Source organism: Bos taurus, chromosome 4, assembly GCF_002263795.3.
Source record: "Bos taurus isolate L1 Dominette 01449 registration number 42190680 breed Hereford chromosome 4, ARS-UCD2.0, whole genome shotgun sequence".
NCBI classification, from domain to species: Eukaryota; Metazoa; Chordata; class Mammalia; order Artiodactyla; family Bovidae; genus Bos; species Bos taurus.
The window spans coordinates 78,031,443-78,049,657 of record NC_037331.1 but is presented as its reverse complement, the minus strand read 5'-3'; positions in this window follow the sequence as shown (position 1 = coordinate 78,049,657).

Sequence of the window (18,215 nt, the reverse complement as noted above, 5' to 3'; positions counted from 1 at the left end):
CTTCCTGGAGATGCCTCTCCCCCTCAACTTCATGAGGATTTTGCAGGCTTGGTTCCCCTCTCCTGGGCATGATCTGTGCTACACAGGAGCAGTTAGACTTAGTTTTATTTGGAACTGAGATCCTGGAGTCATAGAGGCTGAAAAAGTATTTGTAAAATTAATCATTCATCCTGATTTTAAAATAAATGCCTAAATGGAAAATTTAAGAAACCAAAATAAAAAATGACTTGTTTAATGCAATAAATATCTACCACTCTATTGTAATTAATAGGGAAATACTGAAAACATTCCTATTAAAGTCAGAACATAACTAAGCCTGATGTCACTGAGTTCTCAACATGTTTGAGAGGGATTAATTAATGCAATAAGAAACTGGAGGGTGAACAATGTAAATATGAAAAAAGAGGAGAAAATTATTACTACATGCAGATGATATGATTTTTATCTGAAAAAGTCAGAAAAAATAGCTAAAAAAAATTAGCAAGTTCAAAAGTAAATATTGAAGTCGGTGAATTTTCCTATATATTAGTAGTCACTCAGTTCAGTTCAGTCACTCAGTCGTGTCCGATTATTTAAGACCCCATAGACTGCAGCACACCACACTTCCCTGTCCATCACAAACTCCCCGAGCTTACTCAAACTCATGTCCATCGAGTCGGTGATGCCATCCAACCATCTCATCCTCTGTCGTCCCCTTCTCTTCCTGCTTCAATTGTTCCCAGCATCAGGGTCTTTTCTAATGAGTCAGTTCTTCCCATCAGGTGGCCAAAGTACTGGAGTTTCAGCTTCAACATCAGTCCTACCAATGAACACCCAGGACTGATTTCCTTTAGGATGGACTAGTTGGATCTCCTTGCAGTCCAAGGGACTCTCAAGAGTCTTCTCCAACACCATAGTTCAAAAGGATCAGGGACCAGAAATACTTGGACATGGCTGGGCCACCAGGAAAACAAGCTGGGGGTTGCACCACCACACAAACTTGGGCGGTTCCTCGACGCCTGAGACACTGGCTCCAGGCCACTCCTGGAGCCTCCCACAACCCAGCCCCTACTCCAGGCCCAGCATGCCACAGCCCCACAGCCTGCAGTGGAGGGGACCCATAGTAGTCACTAGTTTGTGCTGCTGCTGCTAAGTCACTTCAGTCGTGTCCGACTCTGTGCAACCCCAAAGACGGCAGCCCACCAGGCTCCCCGGTCCCTGGGATTCTCCATGCAAGAACATTGGAGTGTGTTGCCATTTCCTTCTCCAATGCATGAAAGTGAAAAGTGAAAGTGAAGTCGCTTAGTCGTGTTCGACTCTTAGCGACCCCATGGGCTGCAGCCTACCAGGCTCCTCCACCCATGGGAATTTCCAGGCAAGAGGACTGGAGTGGGGTGCCATCGCCTTCTCCAAGTTAGTGCTAGTAGTTACTAGTTAATGCTAAAATAGAGAAAACAACAAAAAAAAACCTTCAAATAATTCCTAGGGGGGGATAAAAGGTTAATAAGAAATATGTAAATCCATATTAAAATTTATAAATATTTATTGGAAAATGATGTAAACAATTATTGATAATTATTTATTGAGGAATGTATTGAAGAGACATATCATATTCCTGAGCATAAAAACTCAATACTGCAAGCATGTCACTTCTTCATAATCTGTATTTTTAATTCCACTCAAAACATATGTCTAATGAATTATTTTTAGAGAATCTGACAAAATTATACCCGTGAATGAGGACCCTAGAAGAGTCAAGAGAATTCTTTGCAAATACTACATAGAAGAGGGCCTTGCTCTGTGAGTCATTAGATCACCTTATAAAGGGAAGAAAAGTAAACAAGGTGAGACAGCTGCAGGATTAAACAGAAAAACAATAGGATAGCAAGTCCAGAAGCAGAATCAAGTGCACAAAAGAATGTGGAAGTAAAAGTGGTGACAAAAAGGGATTCTGCTTCTAGACTAACGTGGCAAGTTATGACATAATAATTTGTCAAATGCAGCTAAAACTATGCTTATATAAAACTTAAATATACATGTGAGAAAAGAAGAAAGACTAGAAAACAATGATCTAAAGAAGTTAGTAAAAAGAACATCAAAGACTGAAATGCAAAGACTGAAAAAATTTAATACAGCAAAGACTGAAAAAATTAATAATACAGCTAAATGTAAAAAGTAATGACATAGTAGTATATTAACAATAATAATAAAATGGAGAGAACCAATAATACCAAAGGTTGATTTAAAAAGAAATACTACTAATCTTAATAAACTCCTGGCAAGCTGATCAAGAACCAAAAACCAATGATATTTACTTATATTGAGAATGAAAAAGGGACATCACTGTATATCTTGCAGACAGTAAAATGATAAAAAGAGAATATTGTAAATCAAGAGAGTAATCCCCATTTTATATTAAAAAGCCAGCCAAATTTTGTTGCTATAACCTGATAAAAAAAAAATCTTAGTATATATAATAACATGTAGAAAAGATAATACATTGCAAATGTGGATTTATCTGGGGTAAGTAAGGCTGATTTAACATTACATATATCAAAATCATTATATTAATTTACAATATAAATGACCAATTACAATATAGATGACCAAATTAACAAAAAAAGAAAAATTTACTTAACAATAAGAGCGGAGAAAGCATTTGACAAAACCCATCTACTCATTGGGGGAAAAACTCTCAGTGAGTTAAGGAGAGAAGAGAATTAACTCCTTAATTTGGAATGCTTACAAAAAAAAACCTGTAGCAGATCTCTGAATGGTACACTGTTAAAATGTTAGAAGGTTTCTAATACTGGGAACCAGATAAAGATTTCTGCCCACATTATTTCTATTCAATATTATGTTAGAGGTCCTAGACAGTGAAATAAAACAAGAGACAGAAATAAAAGGAAAAAGATTAAGAAGCTAGAAGTAAAATTCTCACTATTCTCAGATGATTGTATGTAATGACCTAAAAGAATCTGCTGATAACCCATTATAATTAACAAATAAATCAGCAAGATCTATGGAAACCAAATTAAGAATATCTACAGAGACAATTAGAAATTGGCAAATTTTTTAAATATGCCATTAAAATGATATCAAAACATCTGATACACAGGAATAAACATAACAAAAGGTATTCAAAAGTCCTTCACAGTATCTAAAACATTGTTGAGGCTAATAAAGACTTAAAAAGGAAGAACATACACTTCCAACATGGTAAAAATTTCAGCATACCCTAAAATTGATGGAAGATTCAATGCAACCCCAATCAAAATTCAAGCATTTTGAGAGAAGCAAAATAAGATGATTTTGTAATTTACATGGAAATGGAAGGAACCACCTTATAGTCATGACAATCTTGAAAAAGAAAGAGACCTTCCACTATTGAATATCAGGACCTATAAACCTACAGTAATTAAGATAGTGTGGGAATGATCTAAGGACTGACCGACGGACAAATCTTTCAGAAATGTCCAGAAAGAACACTTAATTGGCATTAATTTATGACTGATACTACAGAATAGTGCAAAAAGAATGTTCTGTTTAATAGTATTCCTTCGTCAGTTAAACGTCTGTTTGGAGTGGAGTGAAATTTGACACTTTACTTTACCTTGCACAACTATTAACTGCTGATGGATGATATATCTAAATGTGTTAGCTTCTCTAGAATATAACATAAGAGAATATCTTCATGATGGTAAGAGTAAGGGAGGAGGAAAAGACTTCTTTAAAGGGCTGCAAAAAGGAGCCAACCATGAGGGAAAAAATACAATTATGAGAATGTAGTGGTTTAATCGGAGAAGGCAATGGCACCCCACTCCAGTACTCTTGCCTGGAAAATCCCATGGATGGAGGAGCCTGGTGGGCTGCAGTCCATGGGGTCGCCAAGAGTCAGACATGACTGAACGACTTCACTTTCACTTTTCACTTTCATGCATTGGAGAAGGAAATGGCAACCCACTCCAGTGTTCTTGCCTTGAGAATCCCAGGGATGGGGGAGCCTGGTGGGCTGCTATCTATGAGGTCACACAGAGTTGGACACGACTGAAGTGACTTAGCAGCAGCAGCAGCGGTTTAATGGTATTTATTCAAATTCAGTTCACCTGGAACCCATGAATATTAACTAACCTTACATGGCAAAGATGTGATTGATTTGAAGATTTCAGGATGGGATCATCATGGATTAGGGTGGGCCCTGAGTCCAGTGAGCTATGAGGGACCCGGGTTCAATCCCTGGGTTGGGAAGATCTCCTGGAGAAGGAAATGGCAACCCACTCCAGTATTTCTGCCTAGAGAATCCCATGGATGGAGGAGCCTGATAGGCTACAGTCCATGGGGTCGCAAAGAGTCGGACACGACTGAGCAACTTCACTTTCTTTCTTTCACTTTGAGTCCAATGATGGGAAATAAAGAAGACGAGGAACAGACATGGAGGCACAGAAGAGAGCACTTTGTAGAGACAGAGACAGTTACATAAGGGATAATGTTAATATCCCTCATAGCTCAGTCAGTAAAGAATCTGCCTGCAACGCAGGAGACCTTGGTTTGATCCCTGGGTTGGGAACATCCCCTGGAGGAGGGAATGGCAACCTACTCCAGTATTCCTGGCTGGAGAATCCCATGGACAGAGGAGCCTGGCAGGCTACAATCCATGGGGTTGCAAGAGTTGGACTCGACTTAGCGATTAAACCACCACAATGTTAATATGGAGTCAGATATTGAAATGATATGTTTACAAGAAAAGTCAAAGAAAGCAAAGAACACCTGGAGTCACCAGAAACTAGGAGAGAGGCACAGAATAGATTCTTCCTCAGAATCTTCAGAAGGAACTCACCTTGCCTGCACTTTGACTTTGGCCTTATGGCCTTCAGAACTGTGAGAGAGAAAAAAAATCTGCTGTTTCAAGCCACCAAGTCTGTGCTAGTTTGTCACATTAGACCTAGGAAACATATAAAGGGTGACAAAACTGTCACAGCATATACTAAGATATTGTGACATATATATATACATAAACACAAGGGATTTTTTTCCCAGAATGCATAAAAGTTCCAATAAACCAATAAGAAAAAGACACGGAATCCACTAAAACAGTGGGCAATAGAATTAAACACACACTTTACAAAAAATTATATCCAATGGCCAATACATCTATGAAAGTGTTCTCAACTTTATTAGTCATAAAATAAGTGAAAACTATAGCTAAATAAGTCAAGACCTTCACCAAAAGAGCTAAGATTAAAAAGAGTAACAATAATAAATACTGCTGAAGATACTGAATACCTGAAATTCTCATGCTGAAAGTAATGCAAATTTGTGTATCACCTTAAAACTGTTTGGCAAAATTTTATGACATGGTCCAGCAATTTCATCCTTATGTACATGTATACTTAACAGAAACTTGTATTATATATATACAAGAATGTTTACAGTAGCAATCTAGCCCAAAGTTGGAAACAACCCAAATGTCCACCAATGGTAGAAGAGATAAATTGTGAAATATTCAAATAATAAAATACTATACAACAAAATATACATTAGCACAACCTGAATTTCACAAGTATAACTTGAAGTGGAAGAGAGCACATCACAAGAGAATATGTGGGTTCATCTGTACATATAGCAGTAACCTTTGGTGGGGAAGAAACACAGTGACTAAGAAAAAGCCTGGCAGTGGGTGTCCTAGGTGCTGGCCGCGTTCTGGTTCTTGAGCTACTGGGGTATTTTCATGAATGTGTTCACTTAGACAACTCATTGGACTGCATTTATATGATTTATGCAGTCTCTTTGTGTATTATACTTTAATAGAAAATAATTAAACAAAGTAGAAAAGCAATTTATCAACAGATTAAGTTATAACATCTGGTTAAGTTCTGGAAGAAAAGGTTGGATACTATTTCATAGAGTATTGTAAAAATAAACGCCAATAAATCAGATAATTAAATGTAGGTGTGGGATGATTTAAAGCCCATGAAGAAAATCTAGAACACATAACCCTGGGGGAGGAGGAAGAGGCATGGAAAGCAACTTGACATATGACCCTTAATGCACAACACTGCAAAAACAAAAAGATGTTAATGATTATATATAAAACTATGCAAATAAAAACGATAAACTGGGAAAATATTCATAGTACATAAGAGAGCCAAAGAAGGGCATCCCTGGTGCTCAAGCGGGTAAAACTTCACCTTTCAATGCAGGGGGTGTGAGTTTGATCCCTGGTGGGGGAGCTAAGATCCCACATGCCTTGCATCCAAAAGAACCTCAGAACATAAAACAGAAACAATATTATATAACAAATGCAATAAAGACTTTAAAAATTATCTACATCAAAAAAAATCTTTAAAAAAAAAGATACTAAAACAGAGAGGCGGAGGTGGGGCTGAGGCTGTGATCTCCCAAGAGCCCTTGCGGTTGGCTTCCTCGCGAGAGTGTGATTCATGCCGTGGTACCCACCCAGTGGACTCTGCGGTTCTGGTTTTCTGAGACGCTGGCATCCACCAGCGCGACCCTGGCATCCTCTGCTGCTTGGCCTCCATCAGATGCACGCTTGCTGCCCTACACACCCCAAGCCTTGGGAGCGTCCTTTGGGCTCCTGTTTGCCTTCCTCGGCCTGCCAGGACCAGGACCCGGCCCGCAGGCGGCCCCCACGTTGTTCAAAGGAGATTTCCTGCTGGCGGGGCCCCTTTGAAGGGGCTGGAAGTCGACTTGGGGCAGGAATGCAAAGCCTGGAGGCTTCTCTCCAGGTGAAGGACTCAGGAGTCAGCTGTGGTCTCTTGGGAAACGTTGAGACACCCCGCAGCTGTCAGGAGGAACAACAGGCCCAAGCATGCTAGTTACCAGGATTTCAGCTGCATTTCTTCAGCGTCAGCACCGGCTCCCTCCTTACTCTGTGGCTCAGGACAGACTTCACCCAGGGAGTTAAAGCCTTGTATGCAGGTAACATCTGGTTTCCCATTCTCTCATATGTTGGAGAATTATAAATACTACCTCCACCTTGACACTGGAAGTAGCCTTATATGAAACTGGTCATTAGAGAACACAGATTTCCAAAATATCAAACACCAGGAAAATCTCTGAGCTAGTTCTAAACCTGCATCTGCTGATTTGATCCTGTGCTTTTTCTCACGTACTTTATTTACTTAATGCTGGTTTACTGTTGGGTGTAGAGATAGCCGGAATAGCTTTCAGCATTTTATGAAGTCAGTGCCTCTTTTTACATGTGTACAGTATACTACATACATGTGGGATTCTTGTAGAATATACACACATTTTTCTGTGTGTGTGGCATGTATATTGTATATATAATTCACACTTTTATCTGAAGCTTGGCTTGCAGTTAAAATACATACATGCACACCTGGAGTTTTTCTTAAGGAAATTAAGAACATAGTAGACTGATTTATTTCTGATCACTTGGCTTATTATGTGTGTTGGAGTTACCATAGAAACATGGAGACACAGGCTCGCACCACTCAGATTCCCAGGATATCGTGGGTGCTCAGAGTATTTGTAATTTGAGACCAATTCATAAAATTGCTGTGGTGGAAACGAGACCAGTTTTGTCTGCCAGGTCATAGTGATGTGCATTAGTCCATCAGGACAATGCTCTGTTCTAATTCCCAAATTGAAAAAAAAAAATATGATCAGAAAGCTAAGGATTGGAAAGTCCTAAGGTTAACAATAGGACTGCTGGATAAAACATCCTTTTTAAAAAATTCTGCAGATGTATTTATTAAATTAATTGAAGAGATATGTAGCCACTGTGAATCCATCCTCACTTTCTACTACTACTATTACTACTACTACTACTAAGTCACTTCAGTCGTGTCCGACTCTGTGCGACCCCATAGATGGCAGCCCACCAGGCTTCCCTGTCCCTGGGATTCTCCAGGCAAGAATACTGGAGTGGGTTGCCATTTCCTTCTCCAATGCATGAAAGTGAAAAGTGAGAGTGAAGTCGCTCAGTCGTGTCCGACTCTTCACGACCCCATGGACTGCAGCCTACCAGGCTCCTCCGTCCATGGGATTTTCCAGGCAAGAGGACTGGAGTGGGGTACCATTGCCTTCTCCTCACTTTCTAACTTGCTTAAATACCACATTGACTCATTCTTATCTGTTTCCACTTGTCTTGACAACCTTGCAGTTGCATTGCTCTGTTGAAAGATACTTCTGGAACACATCACGAGTTCCCAGATATTTTTTCTATGAGTTAAATATTTTTTAGGCAAACAAGGCACCAGCAAGCAGCAGCATTTCTTCTCAAAATTACACTGTACAAGGAAAAAAAAAAGTTATTCCTGAATTTGCTTCCTCTAGACAGTCATCTTCGTGATGGGCAGGTTACTCTGTGCTTCAAGTACTTCCTAACAAATTATCTAACCTTTTATTCAATCACCCCCTACATTTTGAGTTCAAGGCCCTCAACACTAAATGATAGGTGAATACTCACCTTTGGGAGAGATCACGTTGCTGGACAGAAGAAACTAACACAACATTGTAAAGCAATTATCCTCCAACTAAAATAATTATCCTCTATTTAAAGTAATAAAATTTATAAAAAGAGAGAGTCCAAGAATTAAAATACTCACTGCCAAGTCGCTTCAGTCGTGTCCGACTCTGTGCGACCCCATGGACTGCAGCCTACCAGGCTTCTCCATCCATGGGATTCTCCAGGCAAGAACACTAGAGTGGGTTGCCATTTCCTTCTCCAAAATACTCACTAAAAAGGTATATATAGGAGGGATTCTTTTTTAAGAGATTCATACAAGTGAATGACAATTCCAAAAAGTTCACTGGGGAGAAGCACAAGCTGGAATCAAGATTGCCAGGAGAAATATCAATAACCTCAGATATGCAGATGACACCACCCTTATGGCAGAAAGTGAAGAGGAACTAAAAAACCTCTTGATGAAAGTGAAAGTGGAGAGTGAAAAAGTTGGCTTAAAGCTCAACATTCAGAAAATGAAGATCATGGTATTCGGTCCCATCACTTCATGGGAAATAGATGGGGAAACAGTGGAAACAGTGTCAGACTTTATCTTTTTGGGCTCCAAAATCACTGCAGATGGTGATTGCAACCATGAAATTAAAAGACGCTTACTCCTTGGAAGGAAAGTTATGACCAACCTAGATAGCATATTCAAAAGCAGAGACATTACTTTGCCAACAAAGGTTCGTCTAGTCAAGGCTATGGTTTTTCCTGTGGTCATGTATGGATATGAGAGTTGGACTGTGAAGAAGGCTGAGTGCTGAAGAATTGATGCTTTTGAACTGTGGTGTTGGAGAAGACTCTTGAGAGTCCCTTGGACTGCAAGGAGATCCAACCAGTCCCTTCTGAAGGAGATCAGCCCTGGGATTTCTTTGGAAGGAATGATGCTAAAGCTGAAAGTCCAGTACTTTGACCACCTCATGCAAAGAGTTGACTCATTGGAAAAGACTCTGATGCTAGGAGGGATTGGGGGCAGGAAGAGAAGGGGACGACAGAGGATGAGATGGCTGGATGGCATCACTGACTCGATGGACGTTAGTCTGAGTGAACTCCGGGAGTTGGTGATGGACAGGAAGGCCTGGTGTGCTGCGATTCATGGGGTCGCAAAGAGTCAGACACGACTGAACTGAACTGAACTGGGGAGGCGGAATTTTGTGTAGAGTAAATTTCCTACTATAAATAAGATAGAAGTGTTCAAAATGTATGAAATAAGACACATCACTTGTGAAATGATCACGTTTATTTGTTCTTCAACCAAAAATCACAAGCCTCATATTCAAATCAGGAAGTAGAAACTCATCTTTATGCAGCAGGGTGACCTGTCTCCACCAAACAGCCAAGGTTGGGTTGTGACTGAAGAAGACAGAGACCAGATCTGGGAGCTGCGCTGGTTCTCCTCTGATGGTTCTCCTCCCTAAAGGGCAGGCAGAGTCTGTGGACCAACGGATTGTGTCTGTGTGGTGCTCATTCGGGGCCCATCTGAAGTCCACTTCCTGCTTTGACGACCCTGCAGAGCTTCCCTCTGGGGTCCGTGTGCCTTTTTTTCAGAATCTTTCCTCCCTCAGATGGGCACATAGCAGGCATGTGTCACATCTAAGCCAGAAGGGGGTTCAAGGTGGCTGTCATGAAGGCTGCACAGAACCTGAACTACGTGTGAGTGCCCTTCAGAGTGTGGGACACAGCCGGAAGTGGGAAGAGAAGGGGAGCAGGCTTGAGAGTATCTCCCCATTCTGGTTCAGAACATCCCAGAATTTAATTCCCACTTGGTTCTCAGTTCCTCAGGGAGGCATATTTGTTCATCAGAAGGATGGGAACATATTTTACATAAGAGTTATCTTGATTTATGACTAAAATGTTTAGACACATACATTTGAGTCTCCCTTTGAACTTCGCCTTGTCCCTTATACATTACACGTGGGCAGACAGCTACCGAAAGCCCAGGGGGCAGAATGAGCTTGAGGCTAGAATTAGGGGTGCCTCTTCCATTGTCATGAGAGAGTTAAACAGCTGTGGGTGTAATTCAGGAAACTGTAGGTGTCAAGATAGAACTGGAGAGAGGACCTGTCTGGCATATTCTTTTCTGTTCAAGAGTTGAGAATTTTCCCTGTGGTTGAAGAAAGTGTGTAGGATAGGGTATTTGAAGAGTGATGAAGATTTGAATCGTGTTAAGAAAAGAAGCAGCATAACTAGGGAGATGGCTTTCTCGCCTTTATCCTCCCTTAAAAATGTCACAAATATTTTTTCATATCATACATAATCTTTCTAAATTATCATTTTCAACTTCTGCACAGTAGTCCATTTTAAGAATGTGCCATCTTTTAACAAATCTACTCTTTTAGATATTGACTTTATCATTTTTTATTACAAAAAAATACTCCATTCAGCATCATCAGAGATAAGTAGTTAAATATTTCTTAGATATGTTTCCTACAAGGGAAATTTGGGGATCAAAGGATAAAACTTTGAACACATTGTCAATTTGCCTTCTACAAAATCTGAACCAACGTATCCTCCTATTCTATGCTATTAAGAAAGTGAAAAAAATGAAAGTGTTATTTGCTCAATCATACCTGACTCTTTGCAACCCCATGGACTTTAGCCCATCAGGCTCCTCTTTCTATGGAATTCTCCAGGCAAAAATACTGGAGTGGGTAGCCATTCCCTTATCCAGGGAATCTTCCTGACCCAGGTATAGAATCCAGGTCTCCTGCATTGCAGGCAGATTCTTTACCATCTGAGTCACCAGAGAGAGTGTCAATTTACTACTCCCATCAGCAAAATCAAATATTTTTCTTTTTACTGCACCATTAGTATCAGCAAATATCTTAGGCAAAATGAATCATTGTTAGTCTTAAATTTGATTATTTTAGATTACTAGTAAGGTGAACATTTTTCATACTTTTTAGTCACTTGCAATTCTTTCATAATTAGATAATTTTTTAATGGATCACTCCTTTTTCTCATTGATTTTTAATTATTCTTTAAATATGGATTTCTCCATCATATGGGTGACCAAAAATTTGCCCAGTTTTTCTTACTATTTGCATTTTGCATTTATGCTTAACTTAAACAATTCAGGTTGCAAGATGAAATTTGAAGGAACATGAAGGCTTCTTGAGACTTATTTTTTCAAAAAGGTAGTGAGAACATAAACTTTTCCCCCCAGATTTTAGGAAATTATGCTCTTCAGGGAAAAAAAAAGCATAGATTCCAAAATTAATCTTTGTGTGCATATTTCTAATTATAAGAGTGCTATTTAAGACACATTGCTTGTCTTCTCCACTTGACGAAGGCAACTGTTGACTATAAGTCACTTCTGAGAGCCAAAGAAAAAGAGGAGCGTGGCTTCCCAGGCAGGCTCTGCCAGCACGTTGGCAATGTATGCTCCCACTATTCCCCAGGAGAGAAAATGTGCTCTTCAATATGCAGAGAAACCAGATTGTCACAGATGGGCTTTATGTCCAAGAGGAAGCTCGGAAATCTGGATGTTTTTGAGACATGGCCAGAAAAGATGTCATGTGGATATTCTCCCAAATCTCTCTGATCCCCTGTCTAGGCTTCTCTTTTATACATTGTGTGTATGTAAGTATACACGTATGTGTAGAAAACATGGGAGTCCATCTATTTTGCTAGTCTGTCACTAGAGAGATATTAAATTATGTATGGAGTCCGATATTAGGAGAAAAAAATGGGACTTTGTAAGGAACTCTGTTTTAATCCTGCAGTAAGATTTTCAAATAGCCCCTGTCCACCTCTTCACTGACATCAGGAACATTATCCTCCTTTACTTTATAGGATCAAGGAGACTCTTGGGTCCATATATGATAAGTATAATGAAGATAAAAATTATTAGCATACATTGAACACTTGTTTGTGCTATGTAGATACAGTGCTAAGTGTATTTTTTTTTTTAATCATTATCATAGACTTATGCTCAGGACGTCGTTATTATTCTCAGTTTCAAATGAAGGAAACTGAGAGAAAGGTTAAAAAACATACTCAAATACACATGAGCTAATTGGCTGGAAATAATTAGAAAAAGAACAATCTAGGCTTTAGGGCTATATCATACAGTTTGTAGCTCAGGCAATAAAGAATCTGCCCACAATAGAGGAGACCCAGGTTCAATCCCTCGGTCAAGAAGATCCCCTGGAGAAGGGAATGGCAACCCACTCCAGTATTCTTGCCTGGGAAGTTCCATGGACAGAAGAGTATGGTGGGCTGTAGTCCAGAGGGTTGCAAAGAGTCAGACACAACTGAAGCAGCTTAGTATGCATGCAAGGTGGTACAGTATAGTAGAATTTGAGAAGTTTTTACCTTGGGATGAATAAACCTTGACTTTAGAAGAGTATTCTTACATCTTCATAAAAGAATTGACAGACTGTACTTAAGGGCTACATCTCTGGGAGTACTGAAAAATAGCAAGAAGTCATAAAATCAGGAAAAGTGTAAGAGAAAAATATTTTTAATGTTTATGGTCTCTATAGTTAATAACAAATGTTAAAAGTTGAATAGCAGCCCTTTGGGCTTGGCTGAATGGTTTGTGTGGGAAAGTTTGACAGTAAGAGTTAGCAAAAAGCTATATTGCTGTCTACAAAGGTGAGGAGAAAAACTATTTCAGTTTCTAAGGGAATCTGAGTGGGAGGAAGTAAGAAATAGAGGAATGAGAAGAGTCAGTGAGATGGGGCAAAACTCCTGTGACAGGATGCCCAAAAAGAATTTTAACAACAAGACTGTTAAATGTTGATTCAGGAAGTGTTTTCAGTGTCATCTCCCCAACCTTCCCTCCGCGCCCCTGCCACCCAATACACACACACAACCTACTCCTAACATCCAGAAAAAATTCTGTGAGTAATATTTTTTTTTTAACCTTTCTCTCTCTCTCTTTTTCCTTTTGGAGTATGTGATGAACAGCATCACATCTGTGTTAACAAATTGCATTATGAAAACACATGGAAAAAGTTGTCCATGGCCAGAGACAAATATGAGGATATAAGAGTACCATAATTGGAAGAACTCTTGAAAAGGCTTTTTAAGAAAAAGTTCTGCGAAGAACTGACTCATTGGAAAAGACCCTGATGCTGGGAAAAATTGAAGGCAGGAGAAGGGGATGACAGAGGATGAGATGGTTGGATGGCATCACTGACTTGATGGACATGAGTTTGAGCAAGCTCCGGGGTTGGTGATGGACAGGGAAGCCAGGCGTGCTGCAGTCCATGAGGTTGCAAAGTCGGACATGACTGAGTGACTGAACTGAACTAAACTGAAAAGGCTTTGGACTTTCTCAGAGTGTGGAATTAGAGTCTGAGCCAATTATGAAGATAATCAAGAATGATAGTGAAGAAAGATTCTAGGTGACATCTAGGTCATAAGGCATTGAATATTTAGGTGAAGATTTTATTTTTGTTGTGCAGTCACGAAGTCGTGTCCAACTCTTTGCGACCCGATAGACTATAACTGACCGGTCTCCTCTATCCATGGAGCTCTCCAGACAAGAATACTGGAGTGAGTAGCCATTCCCTTCTCCAGGGGATCTTTCCAACCTAGAGACTGATTCTAGATCTCCTGCATTGCAGGCAGATTCAATGATGCTATCAAACCATCTCATCCTCTGCTGCCCCCTTCTCCCTTTGCCTTCAGTCTTTCCCAGCATCAGAGAGTCTTTTCCATTGAGTTTCAGCTCTTCACATCAGGTGGTCAGAGTACTGGAGCTTCAGCTTCAGCAACAGACTTTCCAGTGAATATTCAACATTGATTTCCTTTAGGATTGAATTGTTTTGGGTGAAGATTAGGGCAGTGAAAAATGATGGGTACCTTTTTGGATGCACACAGGTGGTGCTAGTGGTAAAGAACCTGTCTGCCAGTGCAGGAGACATAAGAGATGCGGGTTCAATCCCTGGGTCTGGAAGATCCCTTGGAAGAGGGCATAGCAATCCATTCCAGTATTCTTGCCTGGAGAATCCCACAGACAGAGGAGCCTGGTGTGCTACAGTCCACAGGGTTGCAAAGAGTCGGACATGACTGAAGCAACTTACACACACACACACAATTTGCAGTAAAGCAAAACAAATTTATAACCCTCTCTTTGTAGGTAAACAGGAATGATATTTATTTTTTTAACTGTACAGCATGTGAGAACTTAGTTCCCCAACCAGGGATTGAACCCATGCCTCTTGCATTGGAAGCACAGAGTCTTTAACTGCTGGACCGCCAGGGAAGTTGCTACTTTGGAATTCTTTAACAAACTATCTGCTTACAGCACACTTTGAAAACCAGAGTTCTCTATGACAGGGTTTTGAGAAGCCCTTAGGTCTTACAGTTACTGGCAGGCACCACTGAAAATTGGACTTAGGATCTTATTGTAAGAGAGTGTTGCAGAGAATCCTTGATAGGTCACCTATGTCAGATTTCTGATAAGAAAACAGTGGGACCCTGGGACCTGGTGACGGGATATTTGGTTGATTGATCTGAAAGTCCCAGGCCTGCCACTTTCTCTTCCTTGTTGGAAGAGAGGTGCCTCCCTCAGGTCTTGCAAAGGTTCACCTGACACAAGAGCCTAAAAGATGTTGCAAATCCTTCATCTTTTGTCCTTGTCTCCATCCAGATAAATGAGGGTCAAGTACTGATGATTACTGTCTATATTCCAGAAGGAAATAGGTTTCACACTGAAGGAATTGAGGACCTGGCTAATGTATGCTAGCAAGATCTGAGCTTTTGCAGTTAAGATCTAGGAAGAAATAACCAGAGAATATTTATTTTATGGAGGTAAATGTGAGGGAATGCAAATGTATTAATATATGTGGAGTATCAAATATCTTACTTTAGATGTTCTGGAGGATTACTTTGTAGCCTTATATGTAATCCATTTTTATAAATATTGCATGGCTGCTTAAATAAAGCACATCTGTGTAATTTTTGAAGCATTTGCTGTATGTCTCCTAATTGAGTTTTTTTTCCCATGATATTATTCTAACCATATGTACTTTAAATTTTCCTGGTCCATCTGACATTGACTGGTTGACGCATGCTAAACTCTCCTTGAAAAGATATTAGGAACAAATGTGTTTAACATTTGCTAACATTTTGATATAAGGCTATTCTCCACATTTTGACTTAAAAAAAAAAAAAAAAGTTTTGGTTGCACTACATGGCATGTGGGATCTTAATTCCCTGACCAGGCATTGAACCCATACCCCTGTATTAGAAGCGTGGTGTCTTAACCACTGGACCACCAGGGAAGTCCCGTGATTTTTAAAACTTCTTATAGATGTTTAATATCAATAGAAAATTATTCATTATGCATTGTTTTGCTTTGTTGGTATTTTTTTTTAACTAATAAATCATTTACTTTATTCGCCAATATGTTATCTGTAACTGCATTCTAGACACACATATCACACTTAGCATCATCAAAGAGAATGCTTTTTTGGCCCCTACTCTTTTTTTTTTTCTTTTTAATTTGTGTTTTTATTGAAGGATAATTGCTTTACAGAATTTTGTTGTTTTCTGTCAAAACTCAACATGAGTCAGCCATAGGTATACATATATCCCCTCTTTGAAACTCCCTCCCATCTCTCTCTCCATCCCACCCTTCTAGGTTGATACAGAGCCCCTGTTTGAGTTTCCTGAGCTGTACAGCAAATTCCTGTTGGCTATCTATTTTACATATGGTAATGTAAGTTTCCATGTTACTCTTTCCATACATCTCACCCTCTCTTCCCCACTCCCTATTTCCACAAGTCTATTCTCTATCTCTGTTTCTCCATTGCTGCCCTGTGAATAAGTTGTTCAATACCATTCTTCTAGATTCCATATATATGTGTTAGAATATGGTATTTATTTGATATTAATATGATATTACTATTTCTGACTCACTTCACTCTGTATAATAGGTTATCAGATCAGATCAGTCGCTCAGTCGTGTCTGACTCTTTGCGACCCCATGAATCGCAGCACGCCAGGCCTCCCTATCCATCACCAACTCCCGGAGTTCACTCAGACTCACATCCATCGAGTCAGTGATGCCATCCAGCCATCTCATCCTCTGTCGTCCCCTTCTCCTCTTGCCCCCAACCCCTCCCAGCATCAGAGTCTCTTCCAATGAGTCAACTCTTCGCATGAGGTGGCCAAAGTACTGGAGTTTCAGCTTTAGCATCATTCCTTCCAAAGAAATCCCAGGGCTGATCTCCTTCAGAATGGACTGGTTGGATCTTCTTGCAGTCCAAGGGACTCTCAAGAGTCTTCTCCAACACCACAGTTCAAAAGCATCAATTCTTTGGCGCTCAGCCTTCTTCACAGTCCAACTCTTACATCCATACATGACCACTGAAAAAACCATAGCCTTGACTAGACGGACCTTTGTTGGCCAAGTAATGCCTCTGCTTTTGAATATGCTATCTAGGTTGGTCATAACTTTCCTTCCAAGGAGTAAGCGTCTTTTAATTTCATGGCTGCAGTCACCATCTGCAGTGATTTTGGAGCCCAGAAAAATAAAGTCTGACACTGTTTCCACTGTTTCCCCATCTATTTGCCATGAAGTGATGGGACCGGATGCCATGATCTTCATTTTCTGAATGTTGAGCTTTAAGCCAACTTTTTCACTCTCCATTTTCACTTTCATCAAGAGGCTTTTGAGTTCCTCTTCACTTTCTGCCATAAGGGTGGTGTCATCTGCATATCTGAGGTATTGATATCTCTCCTGGCAATCTTGATTAGAGCTTGTGTTTCTTCCAGTCCAGCGTTTCTCATGGTGTACCCTGCAGTTCATCCATCTCATCAGAACTGACTCAAATGCATTCCTTTTTATGGCTGAGTAATATTCCATTGTGTATATGTACCATAACTTCTTTATCCATTCATCTGTCAATGGACCTCTAGGTTGCTTCCTTGTTCTAGCTATTGTAAATAGTGTTGCAGTGAACAATGGGATGCATGTGTCTTTTTCAATTTTGGTTTCCTCAGGGCATATGCCTAGAAGTGGGATTTCTGGATCATATGGTGGTTTTATTCCTAGTTTTTTAAGGAATCTCCATACTGTCTTCCATAGGCTGTATCAATTTACATGCCCACCAAAAATGCAAGAGTGTTCCCTTTTCTCCACATCCTCTCCAGCATTTGTTGTTTGTATATTTTTTGATGATGGCCATTCTGACCAGGGTGAGGTGATATCTCATTGTAGTTTTGATTTGCATTTCTCTAATAATGAGATGTGTTGAGCATCTTTTCATGTGTTTGTTAGCCATCTGTATGTCTTCTTTGGAGAAATGTCTGTTTAAGTCTTTTCCCCATTTTTTGATTGGGTTGTTTGTTTTTCTGGCATTGAGTTGTATGAGCTACTTGTATATTTTGGAAATTAATCCTTTGTCAGTTGTTTCATTTGCTATTATTTTCTGAGGGTTGTCTTTTTACCTTGCTTATAGTTTCCTTTGTGGTGTAAAAGCTTTTAAGTTTAATCAGTTCCCACTTGTTTACTTTTGTTTTTGTTTCTATTACTCTAGGAGATGGGCCATTGAGGATCTTGCTTTGATTTATGTCATCAAGTGTTCTGCCTATGTTTTCCTCTAAGAGTTTCAGTTTCTGGTCTTACATTTAAGTCTTTAATCCATTTTGAGTTTATCTTTGTGTGTGGTGTTAGGAAGTGTTCTAATGTCATTCTTTTACATGTAGCCGTCCAGTTTTGCCAGCACCATTTATTGAAGAGGCTGTTTTTGCCCCATTGTATATTCTTGCCTCCTTTGTCAAAAAT